This window comes from Pleurodeles waltl, chromosome 7, assembly GCF_031143425.1.
Source record: "Pleurodeles waltl isolate 20211129_DDA chromosome 7, aPleWal1.hap1.20221129, whole genome shotgun sequence".
Classification (NCBI taxonomy): Eukaryota; Metazoa; Chordata; class Amphibia; order Caudata; family Salamandridae; genus Pleurodeles; species Pleurodeles waltl.
Window position 1 is genome coordinate 192909880 of NC_090446.1, and position 25703 is coordinate 192935582.

The window sequence follows — 25703 nt, forward strand, 5'->3', positions numbered from 1 at the left end:
TAACCACCCTATGCTAAACTTACCACATTTAACTAAACACTCTAAACATCAACCCCTCACCCCCTTATATGACGGGACACATGTAGGACAACATATACTAACCTAAACACATACTAACTTATCCTAAACAAATATATATTTTTTTATATTTTTTATTTTATTTATTTATTTTTTATACACATAAACACCAACATCATCCAACACAAATAATGTAATAATATAACACTCTCCACCCCCCAACCCAGTTATACTAACTAAACGAACAGCCTACTCTAACCTAACACTAAGCCCCCTAAACCAACTAAAGTAAAGAACGAGGAAAGAGGAGGGAGGGGAGGGAATTATGGGTGAGGATCCAAAAGTCACAAATTGGACCTCCACAGGATCTTCTTAATCCCCCGCAGTCTCCTGCTATTGTGGGCCACCTCCTGCTGCAGCCTGTTCATCCGGCGCAACATACGTTGCATGTCACGTTTCAGTGTCTGGAATTCTGTCATGTCCAATACAGCAGCTGGGGTTGTCTGGGTACCACTTGTAGAAGCTGGTGCTGGTGCTGTGGTTGGAGGGGAGGTGCAGGAGGTGCTGCTTGTGCCCCTGGGGCTGACAAGGTCAAGGGACCTGCTGGAGTGGCTGTCATCCCTGGGGCTACTGTGGTCTGAGGTCTGGTGGTGGTGGCAGTTGTGGGCAATGCTGGCCCCCCTTTGCTAAATGCCCTCCATACCCCTGTAGCTCTCTCATGTTGATATCTCCATGCCATATTGGGGAACTCAGCCTCCACATCGAGTATGTGGCGGTATCGCACTGCCCGCCTCTGAAATTCCCGTATCTCCTGGGCTTTCATGTTGGCAGCTGTAAAAATAGAGACAGCAAACATTAGTGACATCATTGTGTGATACATCTACAGATGATATTCTAACACTTCATCAAAAATAGCACATACAGTCCAAATCACAGTACAGATGATAGAATGTCCCTGAGGAATGACATGACAACGCAGCCTACCCATCAACTATCTAACAGCACAGCAATGCACAACAAGGTGTGTATTTAATTGAATTATCTGTGCATATTTGTACTGCTATTAGTCGCATAACAAATGCTGCAAGTACTCAACATGTGCCAGGCCGACTAATAACTATCTTCAGGATCAAAATCAAGGCACACAAGACCTGTGATTTGTATATGGAACTGCCAGGATGGTATGCAGTTGGTAATCATGAGGGGGTATTGTAGTTTGGAACACATGAAAGCTTGAATTACATGTCTGTCATCTACACTGTGATCATCACACTTAGCTACACATATTTTCTAGCCCTAACTCTGTGCCTCAGGGGGGGATGGACATGCAACACATACTTTCAAACATCAAGAACAACCAGGAAGCTTTGGACAGCTGTACATGGGTTTAGTCAGTCCACCACAGGTAAGGAGGCCTGCCAACTAGGACTGAGTCAACCACTGGACAATCACATCTACATTTATACATTTATTTTTCAAATTGCGGACAATTGTCAACATCATTAGATCTCACTGACACCTTTCCAAAATCAAGCACATTGATGCAAGAACCAATCTGGCCTTGTTGCACGCCTATGACATTTCACTCAAATGCCACGTAAATGGAGTACCACATGTGGAGCTAGATGCAGCGTGATATTCAGCCATACAGTCCTACATGTTCATTACTTAACAGGGACGCGCAAGTCTGCGTGTAAAACTTTTGCATCACTGGTCTGTGTGAATTAGGGTATGACTTGCTGACTAAATTATGACACTGGCCACCTCCAAATTAATTATTTACATACATGTAGCAACAAATCACCTTGTTCACCTACCCATGCCTATTGTGCAGCACTCGACTCCCAATATATGGCTTTCCACCACAGAATGTCTAACTGTACCACGGAACAAAATGTCAACCTGCAGTCAAGTCACATATCAGATCACGTGCCAGCACATCGTACCTTGCAATGAGTCCAACACACCGGAGTCAATCACAAAACAGCTGCAAACACAACACAGGACAAACATTAACATTTACTGGATACTTCTGGGTCTGCAAATCGAGTCACTTCACCAATTGTGTAGGGGGCTGGTCCACCTGTAAAACATGGAAGGGTGATATGTGCTCAATGTCTGCTCACTGTACAAAACTTGGAACAACAAATCACTGTGTGTGACATTCTATATCATAGAGCTGCACATCAGGCATGTAGACACCCCCACAGACATACTACTGCAAACATGCATTGACACTGTCACTCCAGTGCGTGATAGACACACATATGCACACATGCACTGTTGCTAACAATCATGTTGTGCCAACCATGATTACTCAATTTTGTGCTTAATTCATTCCAGAGGGTACTCCATTTCATCATTTGTAATTGTGAGACACATGAAATGCCACATTCCTGGTGCACTGCAATACCGGTGAATCAGGTATTGTGGCTTGTGCCTCAAGGGACAATGAGTAACTGTTTGATGCTCATGTGGGTTGATTTGCATTCAGGAATTATTGTGCTTTCAGTGGCCCATTATATGTGTGCCAGTGTTGTATGTAGGTTACATATGCCACATTGGCAGTGTACCTAGAGCCGTATATTCCCCCTATGACAACATGATGGCAGGGATCCTGTGTGTAACTTGATGACAAGGTTACGCTAAACATGGATTGGCCACTTATCTGATTCAAAACAACAAAAAGATGTATGCTGACAGTGTCTAATTTGATCATTCGTGACAGAATGCATGGGCACAGGTGTAGTCATTGCACATGAAATGTGTTACTCTGGGCCCTGCGCACCTATATCAGGTATTGTAAATCACACTTTTACAGATTCATTAACTTAGAATTGACAAGTTGGGTGATCGGTGGTAGTACAACCGAACTGACACTGTCCGCTAATTAAAACATGGGTTAGCAAATGTCCTACTTCTGCAATCATGATGAGGTAGGTCTCTATTTGAAAGCACCTTGGGAATGGCAGCACTCACAGGAATACTGGCCTGCTGATGTTAGCATACTACCATATCTGTGATAGCCTTCATACTGAGAAGTTAATAATTGTACATATGCTGCACTATATCAGCAGGGGTGCACCAAAATTAAAATAACAACCTATGTCATCACTTAAATGGTATAATGGAAGCAGTCAGTGGTCCCTTGCACAACATCATGCTAATAAATAGTTTGTGACCATGCATTCACAAAGAGCAGGGATCCCATGACGAGCCATTCACTTTACAAAACTGTTTGGCGATAAAGTAACACAGATGGTAACTGCACTAGCTCAGTACTAGCAATTGCGCCCAAGCCAAAAATGTTGTTGGGCCCTGCTACTCAGTGATAAGATTTCAACGCCTACTCCGAAAAGCCACGAGATGAACATGTTTTGTGCTACTGTAATCTGGTAGCATCCTGACACATTTGGGTTTGGCCATGTGAAAGATTTTCTGTCCAGACGTAAACACATAGAAACAATGAAGTTAGGGCCAGATGTGTCTTTTTTATGTGTAGCATTTTCTTCATTTGTTTACACTACAGTTATGGAAATTAGCAAAATAAATTTGATTGTAGCAAGTGTGCTATACTTTTGCACCCAGAAATATTGCAAATGCAGCACAAACAAAGTAGAAATATCGGCCTAAGATATTAGTAGAGGCTAGGAAGACCTTTGTACGTATGGCCATGAATACTGTTCAGACATGGTTTTAAAAAACTGGGGATTACATTGGTTCCTTGTATTAGCATGTGAAATACATCCCATTCATGGTACACTCACAGGCCCTGATTCATAATTTTGTTTGTGCCGCATTACCAACATCTATTGACGCAAAAGCGGCACTAATTTACAAGATATATTTGTCTTTTGTAAGTTTGCACAGCTTTTGCGTCAACAAATGACGGTAATGTGTTGCAAAATTTCTATAAATCAGGGCCACAGTTTGTTCAACTTGCATTCCACATGTCCACAAACATTGCATGCAGCATGTCACAAAATCTGCTACTGTCACTCCAGAGCATTGTACTGTACACATTAGTCAAATTTGTACTCACCAACAGGGCCACCAATCACCACACCCAGGTGGTCCAGCAGGTCAGCCCAGCGATGCTTCAGCTGGTGGTCGTTGCGCTGGCTGTTGAATATGCGCCGCAGGTGGAACAGCACCTTTGCCCACCTGAGCCTCCTTGCTTCCGTGTGATACCCCTATATCACCCGGCCCCCGCCTCCAACATCAGGGGGAGGAAGTGGCACACCAGCTACACAAATGCCCCTAGCTCCTCCTCACCCATTCACCCCAGACTTGGCCTTCCCAACATGCCAACAAAAATAGGAGGGAAAAGGGTAAAGAGGGAAAAACAGGGAAATGAGGTAGGTAAAGGAAACTTAACTAACCCACAGACAGCCCAACAATACCCCAACTAACAATACCCACAAACAGAGGCCCAACAGTACAAAGACAAATCTAATCACAATAAATGACAAAAAAACACTTACACAGATTACCACAGACACTTACAAAACACCAAAATACAATAGCAATAGCACACAGGAGACAAATTCACAATATTCACAGAGACAACTCAAGACACAGCCACACAGTCTAGAATAATCACAGACTGCAAAGTGAAAGTGAAAGTACACCCACTGTACCATTTCTGTAAACAGGATATCCTATTACATCACTTCCTGTCTCAATTGCTGGCCGTTTTTTTTTGTATTGCGTGTAATTTTATGACGCTTATAGGATTTGCGTCAATATTTTTTGAGGCATATGCATGCAAATTTCCCCCGCATTTAATGATCAATACATTTTAAATGGACAACCACTTTCCTGGGGTGTGGTGTTGGAATTAACGCTAGGGACCAATTGATGTATAATGTGTGTGAGCGTCATTTTTTTAAAGCATATGCATTATATTTTGACTCATATGCAGCTTTTTTGACGCGTTTGCATCAAAAAATCTGTCTTAAACTGTGTTTGTGTGATTTTTCTATTTTTAACATGCATGCAGCCTATAACTATACAAAGATAGGACGGTATGACCTGCAGGTTGTGTTCTAGTGTTTGGGCACATGTGGCAGACCATACTACTGCGGCCCATAATACTCATGTTGTTGTGCAGGATTAGCTCTCTTAACTGACACAACAGCAACACAAACCTTGGAAATAAAAAAGGTATTTTCTAGTTTGGCAGGTGTTGCATCAATAGAGGACAGCAAGGCTATGCAACTAAACAAATAGACTCATGGCCTGTGTGTTTATGTCGGTGAATTGGTTGTTCAAATTATTGTTGTGCCTCTGTGGGAACGTCACAAGAACATTTTGGTGTAAGGTGCATGTATGAATGTGTTATATATTTGTATAACCATTAGATGCCATTCATTGAAGAACATCAGTCATGATATGTGTTTGTTATGTCTGTTGCGTCATATGCTGTGTGTACTTCCTTGACTTTGGGGACAAAACATTTCCCATGGCGAACTATACACAGGATAGATCGAGGACGGTTAATAATGGCTATGTCAGATATGTTACCCCTCACATGTAATGAAATGTTGGATACCACTTCATGGTCACTTGTGTGTATACTACGCATGAGTCAATCATTTGACCATGCTAGGTAGGTACAGTGTTTGTGACAGAGTGTCAAATCCAATCCTAAAATTGATATGTACACCACAGTTTGAGTCATGTAAATTACCTCAGTTTCTCCTGTGGCTGTGGAGGACCAGCAGACCATGCTGCATGTGTTCACATATTTCCAGTGGTTCATTGCACAAAGGTGTCCAGTTCTAGTGTGTGGCCATGTGTACCCTGTGTCAGTATTGGCCTCCATGTTGTCACAGTTACGTGCAGGTCTAGTCATGAGTTTGTGGAGCCAACCCTTGAATTACCAGCGTATCCTTCAAAGCAGATTTGACCAAAAGCCAAAGATCAACTAACGACACACATGGGGATAGTCCAGCTATGGCACTACAGAACTTTTAGAGGCTGATGACAGAGCAACCTTGGTGTGCTCAAATACGTTATGGATCAGTAATAGGAAACAGGCAGGTTTCATCACATTTGTACACAGGGTGGGCTCTAAAATTCCCACTGCAACAGGGAACATCAGTGCATCTGTGTTGATTAATCTCACAGCTAGTCACCACGCAAGCCCCATCCAAAGGTGGCGGCATAAGTGAGTCTGTGTCTGGCCCATCAGGGCACAAACATGTTTTGTCCTTACATACACATTAGCAACCCTTGTTTGTTGTGCTGGACGCACCGTACCAAATCCATGCATACAGCCTTAGCACACTGTCACTGTTTGGCACTAATGAATCCATGCAAAACCAGGCAAGGGATGGGGGCTGGATTAGATCATTTGAATACATGTCCCAGAACAGAATATGATAAGTAAACTGATTAAACTATACAATGCATTTGAGGATTCATCGTAGACCTACCAGATACAATACCTCAGGAGGAAAGAGAGGGCATAGAAAGCAACTATGAGACAAATGTAGCCACAGGGAACCTCTATGGTTAATGCAAAGACTGGAAGCAGTCTGGCTAACAGGATGCAGGCTCTGTCAGGAACAAACATGAACAAGGCAAATACACAGTGAGCATACTCTGACTGGGACAAGCAGGAACAACACTGTGGGAACAAAAAACATTATCTGCTGTGGTCTGCACTGTTACCCACTCCCCCAAGGGCTCTGGTACACACGTGATTTGTACGCCAATGCACAAGGAGATTCGGAAAATGGCAGCTTCTGAGCAGTTCCAGGCAGCAGCAAGGGCAGGGCATGTTCAAATGGCTGGTCTGCATGGAAGTGCTGACAGGTGTGTGCAGCTGCAGTCTCTCACAAGTCCTGGAGTTGAGAATCAGGATCAAAAGGCCAACTGGACCTTTCACATGGGAAGCACTGGACAGCTGATTACAGGTCTTACCGACTACCAGGCAGTGCATTATCAGACCTGAAGTCTATGCAGACTGATGAACTATGACTATGGCATGCCATACTGAAAAGGGAAGCACACAGGAGTCAGAATGGGAGTCTGGGTGAGTGCAGATGAAGATTCTCAGGGTACAGATAGTCCATTTACAGCGCACCCTAGAGAAGGGTGTGGAGAGACTTAAAACATGGCAGTGGCCGGACTTATTACCTGGATAGACTGCGGAGGGCATGTCTTGTGAGCAATGCTTGTCATACCTGGGGCACTTGTGCTGTCCATTTTCAGGTTTTATGCATTTCTTGTCACACATGATCCTTGCATAGATAGCTGATGTCACACTTACTGCTGTCAAGGGTCTGGTCATACATTCTGTTACCAATGCAATTACACATCCACTGCCTCATGTATGAAGCACTTTTTAACCTTATGATTGATGGTGTCTTAGTTGAGGTCATATGCTGCAATGGACCATGTTGGCAACATGGATGTGTCTTATAACTGTGGTCCTCTGATATTGCCCTTCAAATGTGAAATAGACAGGATATATGTCATTAACACTGTGTGTGAAGTTTGCAGTACATTCATACCCATCAAATGTGATGTGGCTTTTTCAGTATGCAAATTTGTATTTCTGCAATGCTCCATTAGGCAAAACTCTGATTATGAATACTAGAGATCATGTGATGAATAAATAATTACCCAGAGCATAATTGAGTGATGAATTGAGGTGTTTAATTGCATATGATAACAAAGTGGTGATGGTGACTATAGTTAGAAGAAGTTTTGTATGATGTGTTGTCTCCGACGCAATCCTGCAGCTGTGTTTGGATGTTCACCCTCATTTTCACGGACAGCATCCTACTCTTCCTCCTCTTCAGGCATTTGTTGATCTGGTTTGTAGAGGGGAATGTTCCTCCTCACACAAATGTTGTGCAGGATGGCACAGGTCAGAATGATCTTGCAGACCATTTCAGGGGAATATAGGAGGCTGCCTCCGGTGATGTCCAGGCACCTGGACTTCAGGATGGCAAAAGTCTGCTCAACTATGGTGCATGTCCTACGATGTGCCTCATTATAGGCACGCTCTGCTGCTGTGCTGGGGTTGGCAATTGGGGTCATGATCCATGGCTGGATCCCGTAACCCTGATCAGCTGAAATAGAAAATGTGTGTAAGTATTTGGTTGTTGGTTGCACTGTGTTTGTGACTTTGCATGGCAGTTGTTATCTTGTGTCGTCTGTGACTCATCTGTGTTTGTGGTATTGTGTGAGATTCTAGGCTTCTGTGATGTTCTTACTGCGTTGGTTGTTTGACTATCAAAACAGGTGTTTGGCTGTATGACATGATAGTGGTATATTTAGAAACTTGCTGTCAAGTGTGTATCTCCCATGCGTTATGTAATGTTAAAGAAGTGCCTGTGTGCCTTCATTGGAGGTGGCATGATACTTCCACACACACAATCGATTCCACTGTGGTGGTAACATGGTTGCACTATATGGCCTGAACATTCCATCCAATTTTATATATATAATTGCAGGTGAAATGCAACAGTGAGGCCCTTTGATTTGGCTAGGTGACAATGCACTACACATCTCCATAAGTTGGCAGCACAGAAGTGTTCACAATTGACAATGCACAATTATCCCATGTGTGACAAGTTCTATGCAAACCTATGTTTGTGCCCTCACTGAGTTGGCTCATGTGCAAACGTGTACCCACACTACTGAACGTGCTCCAGGCAAGCGGGCTAACTTGGTTGTGGGGGTGAAGGTTTAGGTGTAGGAATGTCCATCTGCCTGTACATCTGTTCTGTAGGTGGGGAATTGTCTCTTTCAGTATGTGTAGCAGTGTGCACTTTGCATTAGTGTCACATCCACATGTTTTCATAGCACAGTCCACTTCCTTATTGCTAGCTGGCAATGTCACCCCAGGAGTGATGTGAGAAATTGGTAGTGCCTCAGTAATTCCATGTCACCTTCATTTGAGTCAGCGTCATCATGCTATGTGTCTCATGGTGTTTGACCTGCAGCAACAGACATTACACACCCCTTACACAGGACGTATTGCTTGGAAGGGTATGGGATTGAGTGTTATTAATGTGATTTTGAAAGGTTAATCTTCCAAGTTGTACTGCCAGTTAAGGCCATGTCATTGTCACTGTGTGGTTTTAAATTGGTCCTGTGTGGCTCTATAGTGGCATCTCTTGTTATTTTCATCTGTCATTTGTCCATAGGTGTGTATCCCATTGGGTCAGGATATCAAACATGCCTACCAGTGTCACACCTCAGTGTCTTTCTGGCCACGTGTCAATGTAGTGGTGTATGTGTTGGGTGTCCTACAGGGTTGCTGTGCTGTATGTAAATTACTAGGTTTCTGTACTTACCAACAAGTAGGCCATTGCCATATCATCCATCCTGGCAGTGTCGATTGATGGTGCTGTGGCGGAAGATGAATGAATCATGTACACTCCCAGGATACTTTGCCATGATGTTGGTGATCAACCCACAGTGATCCACAATGGCCTGCACATTGATGGAGTGTGTGTGCTTCCTGTTGCGGTATAGGTGCTCAGTTGCAGCAGGTGGCACAGTCCAGACATGTGTGCAGTCAATGGCACCAAGCATGTGCGGGAAGCCATGAATTTGATAAAACCCCTGTTTGGTCTCCTGCTGCTTCTGCTGTGTGTTGGGGAACCTGATGTGGCGGGGTGTGAGGGAGATTATGGAATCAAGTATCTTGGGAAGGAAGGCAGAGAATGAGGGCTGTGAGATCCCGGAAACCAGGGCGCCAGTGGTTTGAAAAGAGACACTTGCCAACATGTGCAGGGCAGCTAGCAGCTTGGTCTCCAGTGGAATGATGTGGGATGTCTGCATGCTGGGTGCCAACTGTGGCTCAATGTAGTGAAGCGGCTGCTGTATGGCTTGCTAGTTTAGTCTGTACCTCTGAATGATGTCATGTTCTCTGAGGCCCTGAAGGGTTGTCCTGGTCCTGAATATCCTCTCCTGCCTTCTGCGTTGCCTTTGGGGTCCATGTTGGTGTGGTGGTAGCTGCTGCTATTGCTCCTGTGCTCTGTGTGGTCATGCATGCTGCATGATTATCACCTCCATCTCTTCCTTTTTGAGAAATTATGTTGCTTGTGTGAGTTTTCCTTAAGTAGTGGTGTGTTTGCCCCATTTTAACGCCTGCCCTGACCCAGGCGTTAAAATTTGGCGCAAATCAGGATTTGCGCCATTTTGCGGCTCCGCCTACCAGATGTGCGCCATTTTTGCATGGTTGGATAAATATGGCGCATGGGTGTTTGTCATTTTTTTTACGGGTACGCCTACCTTGCATCTCATTGACACAAGGCGGTTTCACGCATCCAGAAAATGGCGCACACTAGGATATTTTCACTTTAGACGGGTCTAGCATCAAAGTATACATATGGTGTCAAGTTTGTGCCGGATTAGCGTGAAAAAAAATTACGCTAATCTGGCGCAAAGGGCCTTAGTCTCTTTGGGTTTCTCTTCTGTCAAACTGGCTGCATAGGTCTGTCTCACTGGGTTCCTCATACGCCAACTGGCGCTTCAGCTCATTCTCATCAGGTCTCTCATCCGTCACTCTAGCTGCATAGTTCAGTCTCACTGTGTTTCTTATCTGTCACTCTAGCTGCACAGCTCAGTCTTACGGAGTTTCTCATCTATCACCCTGGCTGCTCAGCCTCACCTGGTCTACCATCTGTCACACTGGTTGCACAGGCCAGTCTCACCAGGTTGCTCATTTGCAACCCTGGTTGCATAGCTCCTTCTCACTGGGACTCTCATCTGTCATTTTGGCTGCACAGCTACATCACACTGGGGCTCATATTTATGCTTGTTTACGCCGCAGTTGTGTCAATTTCTGATGCAAAAGCGGCGCAAACGTACAAAATATAAGTATATTTTGTAAGATTGCGCCACTTTTGCATCAAGTGACGCAAATGTGGTGCAAAAATTTATAAATATTGGCCTGGGTCTGTCAACTGTCAAATTGGCTCTGCAGCACAGTTTTGCTGGGTCTCTCCTGGGACACTCAGGTTGCACAGCTCAGTCTCTCTGGATTCCTCATCTGCCACACTGGTTGCACAACTAAGCCTTGCTGGGTCGCTCATCTGTCACTCTGGCTGCACAGCATAGTCTCTCTAGGTCTCTCATGTGCCACACTGGCTGCACGGCTTAGTCTAATGGAGTCTCTCAGCTGTCACACTAGCACTGGCTGCACAGCTTAGTCTCACTGGGTCTCTCACCTGTCACAGTGGCACTGGCTGCACAGCTCACTCTCTGGTTCTCCTCTCTATCACTCTGGCTGCACAGCTTAGTCTCACTGGGCCTCTCACCTGTCACACTGGCAATGGATGCACAGCTCAGACTCTCTGGTTCTCTTCTCTATCACACCACGCTGGCTGCACGCCACAGTCTCACTGGGTTGCTCACCTGTCACACTGGCACTGGCTGCGCAGCCTCTCTGGTTCTTCTCTCTATCACACTGGCTGCACAGCTCAGTCTCTCACCTGCACTGGCTGCACAGCTCACCCTCCCTGGTTCTCCTCTCTATCACTCTGGCTGCACAGCTTAGTCTCACTGGGCCTCTCACCTGTCACACTGGCATTGGCTGCACAGCTCCGCCTCTCTGGTTCTTCTCTATGTCACACTGGCTCGGTCTCACTGAGTCTCTCACCTGTTACACTGTCACTGGATGCACAGCTCAGACTCTCTGGTTCTCTTTGCTATCACACCACACTGGCTGCATGCCTCAGTCTCACTGGGTTTCTCACCTGGCACTGGCTGCACAGATCAGCCTCCCTGGTTCTCCTCTCTATCACGCTGGCTGCACAGCTTAGTCTCACTGGGCCTCTCACCTGTTACACTGAGATTGGTTGCACAGCTCAGACTCTCCGGTTCTCTTCTCTACCACACCACACTGGCTTCACCTTGAGTCTCACTGGGTCTATCAGCTGTCACACTGGCTGCACAGCCTGCCTCTCTGGGTCTTCTGTCTTTCAGATTGGCTGCACAGCTGGGCCTCTCTGGTTCTCCTCTCTATCACATTGGATGCACAGTTCAGTTTCATTGGGCCTCTCACCTGTTACACCGACACTGGATGCACAGCACTGCCTCTCTGGTTCTCTTCTTTATCACACCACACTGGCTGCATACCTCAGTCTCACTGGGTTTCTCACCTGGCACTGGTTGCACAGCTCGGCCTCCCTGGTTCTCCTGTCTATCACACAGGCTGCACATGAGGGCCCTTTCTAACACCGGGTGCAGCCTGCCCTACTAGATGTGTCATACCAATGCCCAGACCTTGACAGCCAGTACAGAGCACCGCTCAGCCCTAAGGTATGTCTGTGTCCGGGGTTGGTGGGCTTTTCCTGTGACAGTAGGGCCCGGTAGTCTGTCACAGCAGCATCCACCCGTAGGGGAGGTAGCACAGCACCGGCACTGGCTTTCTGGAGGCGCTCTATAAGTGTCAGAATGTGGCAGACTTGGAATTATTCTGCGAGGGTGGATTTCCACTCCCGGCTGCTTATACGACTAGGTTATGTCAAGACAAGGTGAAAGATAAATTGCTCCGGGGTGAGAGGGGTGGGAATTCTCCGCTGCTCTTCTCCCTGGTGAACTCTGCTTTCTCATGCTCTGTCCCCGGTGGCAGCCTGGTAGTTCATCGCAGATGGATGCAGGGAGATAGGCGTACACCTTGCACTAGCAGCAGGTCCTCCTGATCACGGGTGATGCAGTCAGTGATGATCAGTTTGGCAGGCGAGCAGAGATCAGCCCTGGCACATGGATATAACGCTACCCTTACAGGCGACATGTACGGCTGGCAGCCCCTTTAACTAGGACACCAGCTGGGCAGGGCTGGCTGTACTCTGATATGAAGTAACGTAGCACATAGTGCACCACTGGGTGGCACCAAACTACAAGCAAAAGCTTGAAAAAACTGTTTTTCTTTAATAGAGGGGCAGAACCATCCCAAAAGCAAAATTCTGCTTTACCAGGAGTACACCTTTCATGCTCCTAGACCTAGGTAGACAGTAGTCTATCCCAGAACCAGGTGATTTGTACGGCAAACAGGCAAGTTAGACTCCGTTTATCTCTACTGCATTCAAACTCTTGCAGCACGGCTGGAAGCAGATCATAGGAGCAGCACAACGCAAAATGATGCCCTCCAAACACCCTTCAGAACAGATGTTCATTAGCACTGGGCTGAATAGGGGTTCCCAGAAGGGCTGAGCCCCGCCCTACCATGCGCGGCAGGGACTGCAGGGGCCTGTGTTAGGCCCCTAGACCACAGGGTGATGCATACCTCATTAGTGTCAGCGCCCATGGGCGTCCTTTCCAGATCAAGAGTCTGTACTTCACAAGAGTTCTGAACGAGTCCACCTCTGAGTCACAAACCGTCCATGAATGCAGAAATAGCTAAACATTATTTTCTGGAGTTAACTTTTGTCCTACAGTCACTTACCATTGAGTGAAAAGTGCATTCTCAATTGGCCCTCTTGTTATGTTATGGTATGTTGATTTGTAAAGCACACTAATCACCCAAGAGGGTATCCAGGCGCTTGGGCGGGTGTGTAGATGTGTGGTCCCCAAAGTGCTTACATGAATAACTAGGTCTTCAGCTTCTTGCAGAACTCAAGGAGCGAGGAGACTGTGATGGGTTAAGGGAGGTCATTCCATGTCTTGTGTGTGATGTAGGAGAATGAGCGACCTCTGGTTTTGCTTTTGCTGATGCGGGGATTGTGGGTGAGTGCGAATGAGGCAGAGCATAGATGTCTGCTAGGTTGGTGAAAGTGTATGCTGCTATACAGGTATTCATGTCGTGTGCTGTGTACGGCTTTGTATGTGTGTGAGAAGTTTGAATTGGCTGCACTTGTTTGCCTGTGGATTTTCCTGACGTCCTGCAAATGTGATATTTTGAGCCCCATCTTCTGCTCGAAACAAAGAGGAAGGCAAGAGTAGGGTTTTGGGACAAGGCCCTCTCCCTCAGGAGGGTCTTCTTGTCACTTTAAAAAAACCATCCCCTACCACAGGGTTCAGCAGAGTCTGACTTCAAGAAGTAACTCACAGGTCATAACGTGTACTGGTGTTTGTAATCATGCACCTAGTTACTACATGTACTAGAGTATGGATGGTTTCTAAGACAGTTCACTGTCAGAATACCTGTAACTAAAATATTATGTGGACAACATATCGGGTAAAATATTTCAAGGGCCATAATATCGAGAAAGTAAGTGCAAATAGGTAACTATAGATTTATTATTCCTAACTCCACATATATATATATATATATATATATATATATAGCTTCAAGGAACATATATTTGGAGTTATGCATAGTAAAACCTTTGCTTACCCATAGGAACTTACCTTCACACTATTTTTGGCCTCGATATTCTAGAAACAATAGTTTGTCCACACAATATTTTTTCCAAAATGTTGTCTAAACACCTTCTAAGACACACACTTTTACCATACCAAGGAGAATGTCTAGCTATCTTTATAAACAGAGAGCCAACAACTAAGCAAGAAAATGACATGACTAAGAGATGTACGACTGACGATTACCACCATTATTAATTGGCTACTGTACTGGGACGACTGATTATAAGATGGACAGCACCCCATCCCTACACACAGGGGAACAGCAACGATAAGAAGGCTCTGTCACTTGAATGAATATCCAATGTGGGCAACTGGGTTGATTACGTGAAGTCAGAGTCGTGAATTACAAAAAGTGACCGACGTTTGAAAATTGGGGTCGTTTTGAACTTGTAAAGAAACACTGCATTAGTACTTTGCAAGGTATGGAAGAGTGTATTGATATGGGCTTGTTCTGTGCAATGTTTGTTTTAATCTCAGGAAAACCAACAGTAAAAGCCGGCCCAGTAGACCACAAAAACAGCCCAAGTTCAGCCAAAAAAACAGCTTACACACCAGCCTGAAAGACGAGTCCTCTGGGCACTGCTTGTTTGCCCTAGAGACCAGTCCATCCCAGTACGAAGGGTCTTCTATTTGTTACAGCATAGCAGGCACCACTATTTACTGTTGCAAAAGATAGCACCAAGAATAGACTCTGCCGTTCCAGCGGTGCCTGGTCCAGTACCCTTGTGCAGTTCCAGACAATGGCGGGTTCAATTGTGCTTGTACTAATAGGGAAAGGGTTACGGTTCTAGAGAAATATATGGTTCTGGAGCAGGGGTTTTATGTGTTGACTAATTATGGGATTAGGGGCACCCCTGTTTCCTTTTATTTCTTGGCTCCTTCCCTGTGTAGCTGAGATCCTGGGTGCATGCAAGGCAATTCACAGGCACTACTTCTGTGTGGGCTATCACTTTATATTTTTCATCGCCAGTGCTTTAAATGGGCCAGTACTAAGTACCAGAACTTTTATATTTTGAGAGGGAGGGTACCTGCACTTCTCAAGAAAAACGTAATACTTTAATTGGAGAGTACCGGGACTTCTCAGAAACAAGCAGGTACTCTGATGCCGAGTACCTGCCCTTCTATTTTTCCATTTCAAGCACTGTTCATAGCACTCAAATGTCATCTAATCCTACAACGGTTACAACTGTGTACACTGACCTAGCTGACACATTCAGTAATTGCCAATGGTTTCATCATCGTGAGACAACGTGAATCTGCAGAGATTGCTCCTTGATTTGAACCGTGTTGGCTCAATGGAGGTCAGAGCCCACAGGCTGGAAGATGGCCTCCAGATGAATCAAGATGCCTGCGGAGTCTAACTTTCCTGATTCTCTTCCCATCTCAATGTAGACAGCATATCTTCTCTAGCCTTACTCATATCACAATAGGGAAGCAGCCAAGCCCAGGCCTGTTTCTTTATGTTGCCCAATACAGCAGGTGAAAAGTTTGGCATCTCTGGGCCTCCTCTCCTGACACACTGCCATTAAAGCCTGGCAGTAAACTGTGAACAAGACCGAGAGGTTGAAACGCGTTGGTGGTGTCGTTTTGTAATTCTTTGGATATAAGTAACAAAGTCCTGGAGTGCAATGAATCAATTGTTTGCTTTGGAGATATATATATATATATATATATATATATATATATATATATACATATATATATATGTATATATTTACATATATATGTATAATATGTATATTACAGAGTGGTGGTCACCACTAAGTAGTTATAGATCGGGTCATGCTTCCATTGAAAAGGTGTTATTTGACTTGCCTATATATTGTCACCATTTGACAAATGTTCACGAAATAAAAAAAATAAAAAAAGGTGCCCTGTGATTCTTGTTGCGCACTGAAACTTTCAGTGTGGTCCGTTAAGCAGGGGTCTAGAAATTGGGGAAGGGTGTCTAAAAAGTTTTGTTCCATGTTAATTCCCATAGGACTGTTAGACACAACTACAGCCTGAACCGTTGGATGGTTCCGTTGGAAGCTAGCTTTCAGTATGCAGATTGTACTTTCTGTTATTTGGTGCAAATCTGCTCAGTAGTTTTTGCAAAATTTGGGGAAATTAAAATTTGGATATCTCTGCCTATGGCAACTTCACAATTATTTTGTGAATATTTTGCAGAAATTCGTGAATTTTCACGAATGTGTGTGTGAAAAGAAGTGCTGTAATTGGCTGACCGCAACCTGACTAAAAACTTGCGGCCGCCATTTTTGTTCACCGGACAGGGTTCCCAGGGGTGAAAATCCTAACTAACATTGGCATAAGGGTGAAGATACCCTGATCCCAGGGGTGTGATATAGGTGTGTTTCACGGGTGAATTAGGGTTTAAAATAATTTTCCATCACCATGCACGGTATTCATGAAAATTCTGGAATTTTTATGAATTATTTGCAAAATATTCTCAAATGTGAAAAAATATCAAAGAAAAAATGCAGAATCATTCCTACACTAATTCATTCACTCACACATGCACTCAGAGACTCAGATGCCCACTCATGCATCCATTCAGACACTTAAGCACCCACTCAGACACACTCATAGACTCACACACCCTCTTTCAGACCCACTCAGATACTCACGCACCCACTCACAGCTCCACTGAGAGCGACACACCCTATGGCCAACTTGCACTGCGCACTGCCAAAGACCTTGTGATGTGGAGTTGGGTGGTTATAAGGGCTTGGCTGCACGGCCTGGCTGCAGGCCAGGGCTTACAACCAACAGGCATTTGACTATCATATAGTCATTAAAATGACTTTACGTTAAAAAAATAGGTTACATGGACGTTATGTTTAGGTTCTGAATTCACTCGTACAAAATCATAGAAATTCAGCAGTTATAGTTGGGCTCTTTCAAGTAACTATAACTTATGCCCTAAGGTAACTATAACTCACGCCTTCCCCTTGCACAGCTAATTACTACACATATTATATCACTGATGAGATCTCTCATGGTATCTTGATATTATTACTGCAACAAAAGCAATAAAATTATTGATAAGAAAACTGTGAATGGCTAACGCATGAGTTATAGTTACCTCAAAGAACTCTAACTATAACTGCTGAATTTCACACTACAGGCACAGTATTACAGCTTTGGACTGGTAAAATACCATCCAAGCCAAACTGGAATGAGCAAAAGCAACCCCTGACACGTGTTACGATGTCATCACATCTCTTAAGAGAGGATTAGCTTTGCCCAGGCACAAGGGTCAAAACAAAACTCTTTTAGGCAGTGCTTAATTTGTAAATAAAAAGGTGCCTGTGCCCAAAGCCCTCCTCTTAAACCCGCGGCTGCTGTAATTAAGTGTGCGAGCACGGAATTCTGAGGCAGCGTAATCCTGAAGCCATCTCGGGCCTCATTAATCCATTTAAAGCCACTCCCTGCCCCTTCAGCTCACCCCTGCAGCTTTCTACTTTCTATCATTGTGACGCTTTTTCATTTTTCTCTTCCTCCGTCTTTCCCAAATGTGTATTTTGCTCACAGCAAATGTTTGAGGCAGAAGACTAAGCCCCGGCCCTCAAAAATAAGTGCTGGTGCTCAGCACCGGAAACAACAAGCACAAATTAAGCACTGCTTTTAGGGTTAGATTGATGCATAAAATATGCAAAAAAGAAGAGAGAACTTTGGGTAGTTCCCGAGTTTAGGTGGAGAGCAGCTCCAGTAAGGAGCACCCTGCAACACCAACAACACTCCAGATTTTCTCACCTCAAGGGGTATATTTAAGAGTCCCTAGCACCACCGGATCATCACATTTCAAAATCCCCTGCACCGTATTTACAAGGTGGCGTTAAGCCACATCTTGTGGCTTAACGCCACCATGTAAATATGGCCATTTCACATGCAGCCCTTTGCGTGGAAGAGGTGTGCAATGGGTGTTGCCATGGGTGTACCACAGCAACACCCATTGCATTTTGATGCTCCCTCAGATTTATGAGTTTTCGTAAACCTGAGGCAGTGCCAAAATCTAACAGTGCAACGAGGAAGAATACTTTTATTCCTCTTGTTGTTTGCTTGTCCTATTTATGCAGCACGCATAGAAAGAGCAAAATGCCAGACATGATTGGTTATGTGCAGGAAGGCGTGCCTTCCTGCACACTAACAATCATTTCAAAACAACACTTTGGCTTTGACATTCTTCAGCACACACAGAAGTGCCAAATCCCCTTTACTGATTGTTTATGTGCAGGAAGTGACACCTTCCCACACATAAACAATCAAACCCCTCAATGCAGACATCCTGTGTTGGCACTTGGCAGCTTAATGTAGCGCCAGTGCAGGGGACAACACTGAGGTGCAACATATTCAATTAAATATTAAATATGGAGCATCACTGCATTGAGAAAATGGTGCAGCATCACACTCCATCTTTTTCTGTTAAATAGGAGCCCAAATGTCTGTTTTTCTAGTAAGGTTTTTACGCATAGGATTTGCACAGTTCCATTCACACCGAGCTAAAAGCGACAAAGTCTTTTGCCATTTGCACAGCAAAATCTTTAAGCATAGGATTGGCCCAGTGTAAATCTTGCCGAGCTGTAAAATACCAAAAGCCTTTCAACACTCCAGCACAGTATTACAGCTTTGAACAGGTAAAATACCATCCAAGCCAACCTGGAATGAGCAAAAGCAACCCCTGACATGTATTTCAATGTTATTACATCTCTTCTGAGAGGTTTAGGTTTGTCCTGAGGTCCCCAATTCTGAGACATTGCCTATTTCCCTTCCTACAAGCACAGGTAGGTAAATTGTAAAGTTCTCACACCGGGGGGAGCACAAAGCTATTCCAGCCCTGCTGGAGAACAAAGCATTACCCTTCCCATGTTCTCGGGCAGGAAAAAGCTTTGTTTGCTCCCAGCCTGCGCGAGCAAAAGAAAACTTCTCCTGCAGGGGTAGAGCAATGCCGTGGGACCTGGCCTTCCACCCCCAGCCCCCAATGAAAGGCAGGCTGTGGGGTGCCTCGGGTGGGCACAGAGGGATGTCACTTACAAAACAAATGGCTATAATTGTAGCGAGCTTCTGGTAGGAATTGGAGCATGCCACTTATAAATTTTCTTTAAAAGAAAGCTATGCCAGTGGGGCCCTGATGCTTCCCCCATGGGCCCTGGGACACCTCATAGAAAAACCAAAGCCGGCTCCTCAGCATCCCCACAAATGGGGCCACTAGAAGAGAGCCAAGACAGAGTCAGTGGGTGTCACAGGTACCGGGACTCCCAGAAAACAAAACAAAAACACATCCAATGTGAATAATGAAAGCCGCTCATTTATTGTTTACTGTTTATTCAAGGAGGGCCCCAAGATGCCCTGAAGCGCTGCATACATATATTTTGTTTTAGGTGCTCGGCCTACAAGGGCAGGCACATCACCAGCATTCTTTTTATGTTGTTAGAGTGGCTGTAGGGAGATCTGCAGCCCCCCAGTAAAACTAGAAAAAAAACATAAGTCTCCTGGGTCATTGAAACCATGACCCCAGGAGAACTTACCTTTTTTTCTAAAGCATTTTTGCATGCTGGAGCTGTTGCTCTAAAGCTAGGATTGCAGTGCACCTAGGGGCTTGTTGAATTTTATGTGTTAAAGATTTGTCACATAAAATACAAGCTCTGTGTGTGGTTATATTCACCATTGCAATGTTTGGGGTGTGAAATGTGAAATGGCAGAACTGAGATATATTTGTTTTATATTGTTTTATCTATATTTATCTCCACATTTTTCACCCCAAAAAGGAATAATAAAAACTATGCAATAAGAGTGATAGACATTTAGTTCAATCAAACATTATTAAATATTTTTAAGTCATGATTGAAATATAGATTTGACTAAAATCATTGGTAATTTGTGGAGAAAGGTGATAGACCTGCTTTATATAAATGATGATATACACATGGTAGGTATTTGGTGTGGAGAGGGAGGTGGAGGGAGAAGGGGAGGGAGGTGGGAAGGGGAAGGTTTGGCTCCTTTCGGGGGGGTTGGCCTTAGGGGTTTGACTTCAGGGCCTTGTCTGCCAAGCCCCACCAAGCACGGCCAAAGTCATAATGTGGGGTTGGCTGCCAGCGAGGGGTTGGCCACGGTCCAGGAAACTGTGGCCAACCCCCCGAAGTCCATGCGCCTTGGAAGGTACGCTTTACATATGGTTACATCATAAACAACCTAGAAATTCACTGAAAAAAAAGGTTAAGGTGACATTATAGTTAGCTGAAATATTTAGTTCACTTTTTAAACTCTAAAACCCACAGAAATTCACCAGTTATACTTAACTTATATAACTGTAAGGTATTTATTACTCACACCCTCACCACGCACTGCTAATTACCGGACATATTGCATCACTCATGACATCGTCTATGGCATAATTGATAATATCACTGCAACATTTACAATTACATTTTTGGTGAGAAAACTGTGCATGGTGGGAAAGTGAGATATGGTTACCTTAGGGCATGAGTTAAAGTTATTTAAGGTAACCTGTGAATTTCTGTGGTCTTTAGGGTTTAAAGGCTGCTTTCTTACTGAATGTGAGAAATGGGGGCTTAATTGTAAATTTTAATAAGTTATTTAACACCAAAATTGTCAAAAATCTAATTAGTAAAACCTCAGTTCTGAATTTTTACATTTTAATGTTCAAAATAGCACCTAAAAGATAAAAGCGGAATTCTGGTCACTCTAGGCTGGGGAAAAGTCAAAAGTTAGGGTCGACCAGGTTGAGCGCAGTTCAGATACAAGAAGTAGTTTGGGCCGAGTCAGTGCTTACCTTCAGACTTAGAAACTTTTAAAGAGAAAATGTCTGAGAAGGTAGATGTTCATCAGGGTAAGGCTGCAGGAATGTCCGCGGTGGGAGCTCTGTTGTAGGATATGTAGCTATATATATATAGCTATATATAGCTATGTAGCAAAGCGGCCTTCAAGATTTTTACCTTTGAACTTAGTCATCCTGATGGATGTAAAAAACCTCAAGCTGGACAAAGCAGAAGGCTGTACCTGAAGACAATTCCACATGGCTACCCCCTTAAAGACAGGCCACTGAAATATATTTGCTACTGCGCAGAATAATGAAGCAGTAAAGTCAATATGACTGACTATGCATCTCAGGCGGATAGGCGAGCAGGTTAATCCTGGTCTCTTCCTGGTTCTTAGAGCACTTTTTGACCAAATTTATACAAGACCTATGTTTTGGAAAATGGGCAAATGGGCACAATTAGCACAACAACCAAAGGGCCTGATGTGGAGGGTTCAGGACTGACTCAAGCTGAGTCGAGGTATAAGGTTCAGGATGGTGGGAGCCTGTTATGTCCCTGTGGCTCTGAACAGGAGGCCAGCAGACCAGTCCTTGGAGTCACTTCTAAAAGTCCTAGGTGAAGGTGTAGATGAAGGGCTCAACAGCTGTGCTCGCCTCTGAGCATCCAAGGCAGGCTTTAGGCAGCAAAGCAGTCCTTCTAAGTACAACAGCAGGTGGGTGTGGGTGCACAGCAGGTCATAGCAGCAGGCAGTGCTCAGACAACCCATCTGCAGGGCAAGTTGTGAACTAAGCATGGGGTCAGAGAGCCATAAAAGCACACTTTTGCCAAAGCACAACTGTGGTGATTTATGGAATACACCTACATACTTTGGGTATACAATGGGCTGAACATCTTTTTGTGGTTGCTGCATATATACACATATCTATATATATATATATATATATATATATATAGAGAGAGAGAGAGAGAGAGAGAGAGATAGATTTACATGCATATATATATATATACACATATATATATATATATATATATATATATATATATATATATATATATATACGCATGTATATATATATATATATATATATACACACACACATACACATATTTATATATTACATACTGTCGATGGACAGTAACCAGGAAGTGTTGGCAGCCATCTTGGGACTCAGCTTCAGCCGAGTCCTACAAAAAAAAAGAGAAGAGGCCACAGTAGAGACATCCTGATCCCTTAGTTTTGATGCTGGGATCCCGGAGGAACCCTCCTCCTCCAGGGCAAAAAAAGCATTTCTTAAACAAAACTTTGTTGCAAATTTGCTCAGGATCTGCAAATTTGCGGCAATATTTTCTTTTAAAAATAACAAGCGTGGCACCTGCACTTCTTTTTAAGAAGCCCCCGGTGGGCCAGGTCCCAGGAGTATTTTGAAAGAAAGGAGAGGGGGCACGGCCCCCCTCCTAGGGCAATTTGATGCACCCACAGCCCTGGGGACTGCCACCTCCCTAGGGCAAATAAACAATTTTCTGGGTGGGGGGGCGTGTGCCCTCCCACAAACCAGGGGACCGCCATCTTCCCGGGGCCAAAGACATTGTGTGTGTCTAGGCTATGCAGTCCCCCCTACAGCTCCAGGGTCCACCACCTCCCCGGGCTGTAATAAAACATAATACAGTGGGCTATGCTGCTCCTCTGCAGCTCCAGGGAATGCCACCCTCTGGGACAATAATTTAATTGAAAGCGGGGGTTGCGCAGCCCCCCCCCTGCAGCCCTGGGGGACCACCACCTTGCAGGGGCAAATATAAATTTTTATGGTGGGGTGGCCCCCTGCAACCCCAGGGACTGTCATCTCCCTGGGGTCAAAGGTATTCTGTGTGGGGGGGCATGCAGCCCCCTTCAGCCCTGGGGACCACCACCTCCCTGGGGCAAATATTCAGTTTTAGTCAGGGGTCCATGTGACTCCATTCTGAAGCCCCAGAGACAGCCACCTCCCCGGGGCTTTAAGCAAATACAAGACATGGGGTTTGTGAGAGCAGTGCTGGCTCCTTCAGGATGCAAGGGGCAAGGTATGACCATGGTGCCTTGAGCCTCTCCCTGTGGTCCTGTCAACTCTCTCTCTCTATCTCTCTCTCTTCCATCCCACATTGGGATTGAAGAGAGAGAGAGATTGTCTTTGCAATGGTCTCTCCATACAATGAGATAGACTAGCAAGATATTTGGTAAGAATTGTATAGTTATGTTTGGATGCAGAGCAGAAGAGAGTCACTTTTGGCCTAATGGTCAAGGTCTTGTGCTGTCACTCAGCAGACTGAAGGTTCAAATACTAGTATCACTTGGCAGTGGGGCTGTTTATTTTCTAGTGTTTTCACTGTAAAACATTCCTAGTTAAGTAACATTGAAGTCTTTTCCCCCTCAAAATCTGTGGGTTGAATATCATAGCCAGAGCCACTGGAATTATGCAATTCTGCAGCTGCAGTGATTTTTTCATAATTATAGATTTGCCGCATTTGCCACATATTTCACCATCTGCTGCATAATCTGCAGATTTTTACAAAAAGCAAATTTGTTTCTAACTCAAAGGGTTCAAATGTTACTAGAAATGGGGCAACACATGTTGTCAATCCATGAGAGTCCACTTGCAAAGCTGGACTGGTCACCTTTATGTTGCTTATTGCTATATTGTGATGTTATACTTGTACTAATGAGGCACAACCAATCCCCAGACAGTGCTAACAAGTTAGAAAATGATGAAATATTGAAGTTATATCAATACAAAATGTGCCGCATTATGCCACATAATTTACTCAATACTGCCGCATAATTTGGCCCTCTCCTGCAGCATAATTCCAGTGGCCCTGGTCATAGCTAAGTCTGGACAATGCACAGCAAGGAGTCACTTCTTGTCTAGTGGTTAAGGTTTTACACACGCACACTGAATATTAAAGGTTAGAGTCTAGGTGAGTCTGTGGTCATTTCCTGCTTTAGTTTCTTTTCAGCTATAAGTATTTAGTTACATATTGAAAGGTGATCTCACTCTTTTTAACTGACAAAACATTTTTCTTTTCAATTTGTCCAGAAAAATATAGAAGTATATCATTCCCCAAAGCCTAAATCTCTCTCTCTTAGGGTTGGGTTGTCAAGGGGTAGGCCTGTGGCCAACCCCAGTGTGCTCAGCCTTCGGCCGTGTGTGGTGCCAGGTTGGGTGGTTATAAGGGTTTGGTCACAGGGCCTGGCCTTAGGCCAGGCACTCCGGCCAACTGCCGCAATGCACAGCCTTGGTTGGAATAACGCATACTAATGAAAATTACTTTATGCACACTAATGAAAATTACTTTACGTTACAAAAAACATAGAAATTCACTGAAAAAAACAAAGGGTACAGGGACATCATAGTTAGCAAAAAGAATTTAAAAAACAGAAATTAACTTAAAAATACATAGGAAGTGCTGGCACCCATCTTGGGCAAAATTTACATTATAGCACCCCATTGAGATGAAATGTAGTGAATGACAGGTTTTGAGGGTCACAAAAAGGAGAACATATAAAAGGTGATAACAGATTTTAGTCACAATACAATCATTTGTTGATGACACCAAAATAACTTCAGGAATTGTGGTGTGTTCGAAGAAAATTTTACCCTATGAAAAAGCTTTCAGCTGGGATTTTATTAATCATGTTTGAGGGAAAACTGTTTTCTCATACTTTTCCAATAGAAAGGATAGAAGATGCTCCAGAAGCTACAATGAGAGAATATTATATTTTCTGTAAATTCACACATCTTTTTCAGCCATATGAGAATGAAGTATGACATTCTCAGTAAAACATGTACTTCCAACAGGAGCATCCTGTCAGTTGAGTCCCTTGTGTTCTACTGCAGTATCCCAGAGTGTTATATAGAACAACTAGCGAGCTAACAGTCTTACTTATCACAAAAGTGTGGTACACCTGAAGCCATCCGGATTGAATAAAACTGGTTAAACTTAAAATATTCACTTTAAAACTGAACAAAATGAGGGGGTTCATTTTGCCACAGAAGTATTGTTAGTGTGGTAGAAAGAAAAATTAGGAAATATTGTAAATTAGTTTTCAAATATCTTTCTGTTCAAATTCATTAAAACATTTGGACATGCAGACTGAGACATGCACTTTCAACGCCAGCAGCAGACTGCTAGTTAACTCTCTTGTGAACCGCAGCTTACAGTGCTCTAATGAGAAACTACAGTGCTAATATTCTGAATCTATGCAAATAATGTGGCACATTGGAACACATTGGAACACCATCTTGATGGAATCAAAGATGAAAATTTAAAGCATTTTCTAATTTCAGTAAATAGGAAAATTAGGGAGCTTCATAACAAATAAAATTCCCAAGAGAAAAAGGAGCCCACATGTAGCACACATATCACTCAAATGTAGGCCAAGTATAGCCCAATGACGGAAGCATGCAAAACACTTAGGCCCACACTTATTACAAGTTTGCACCACCTTTGCGTAATTTTTATGCCTCAAAAGTGGCACAAAGCTAAACAATATTAATATTTTTACGCTAAACCCATCTAGGGTCAAAATATCAGAGT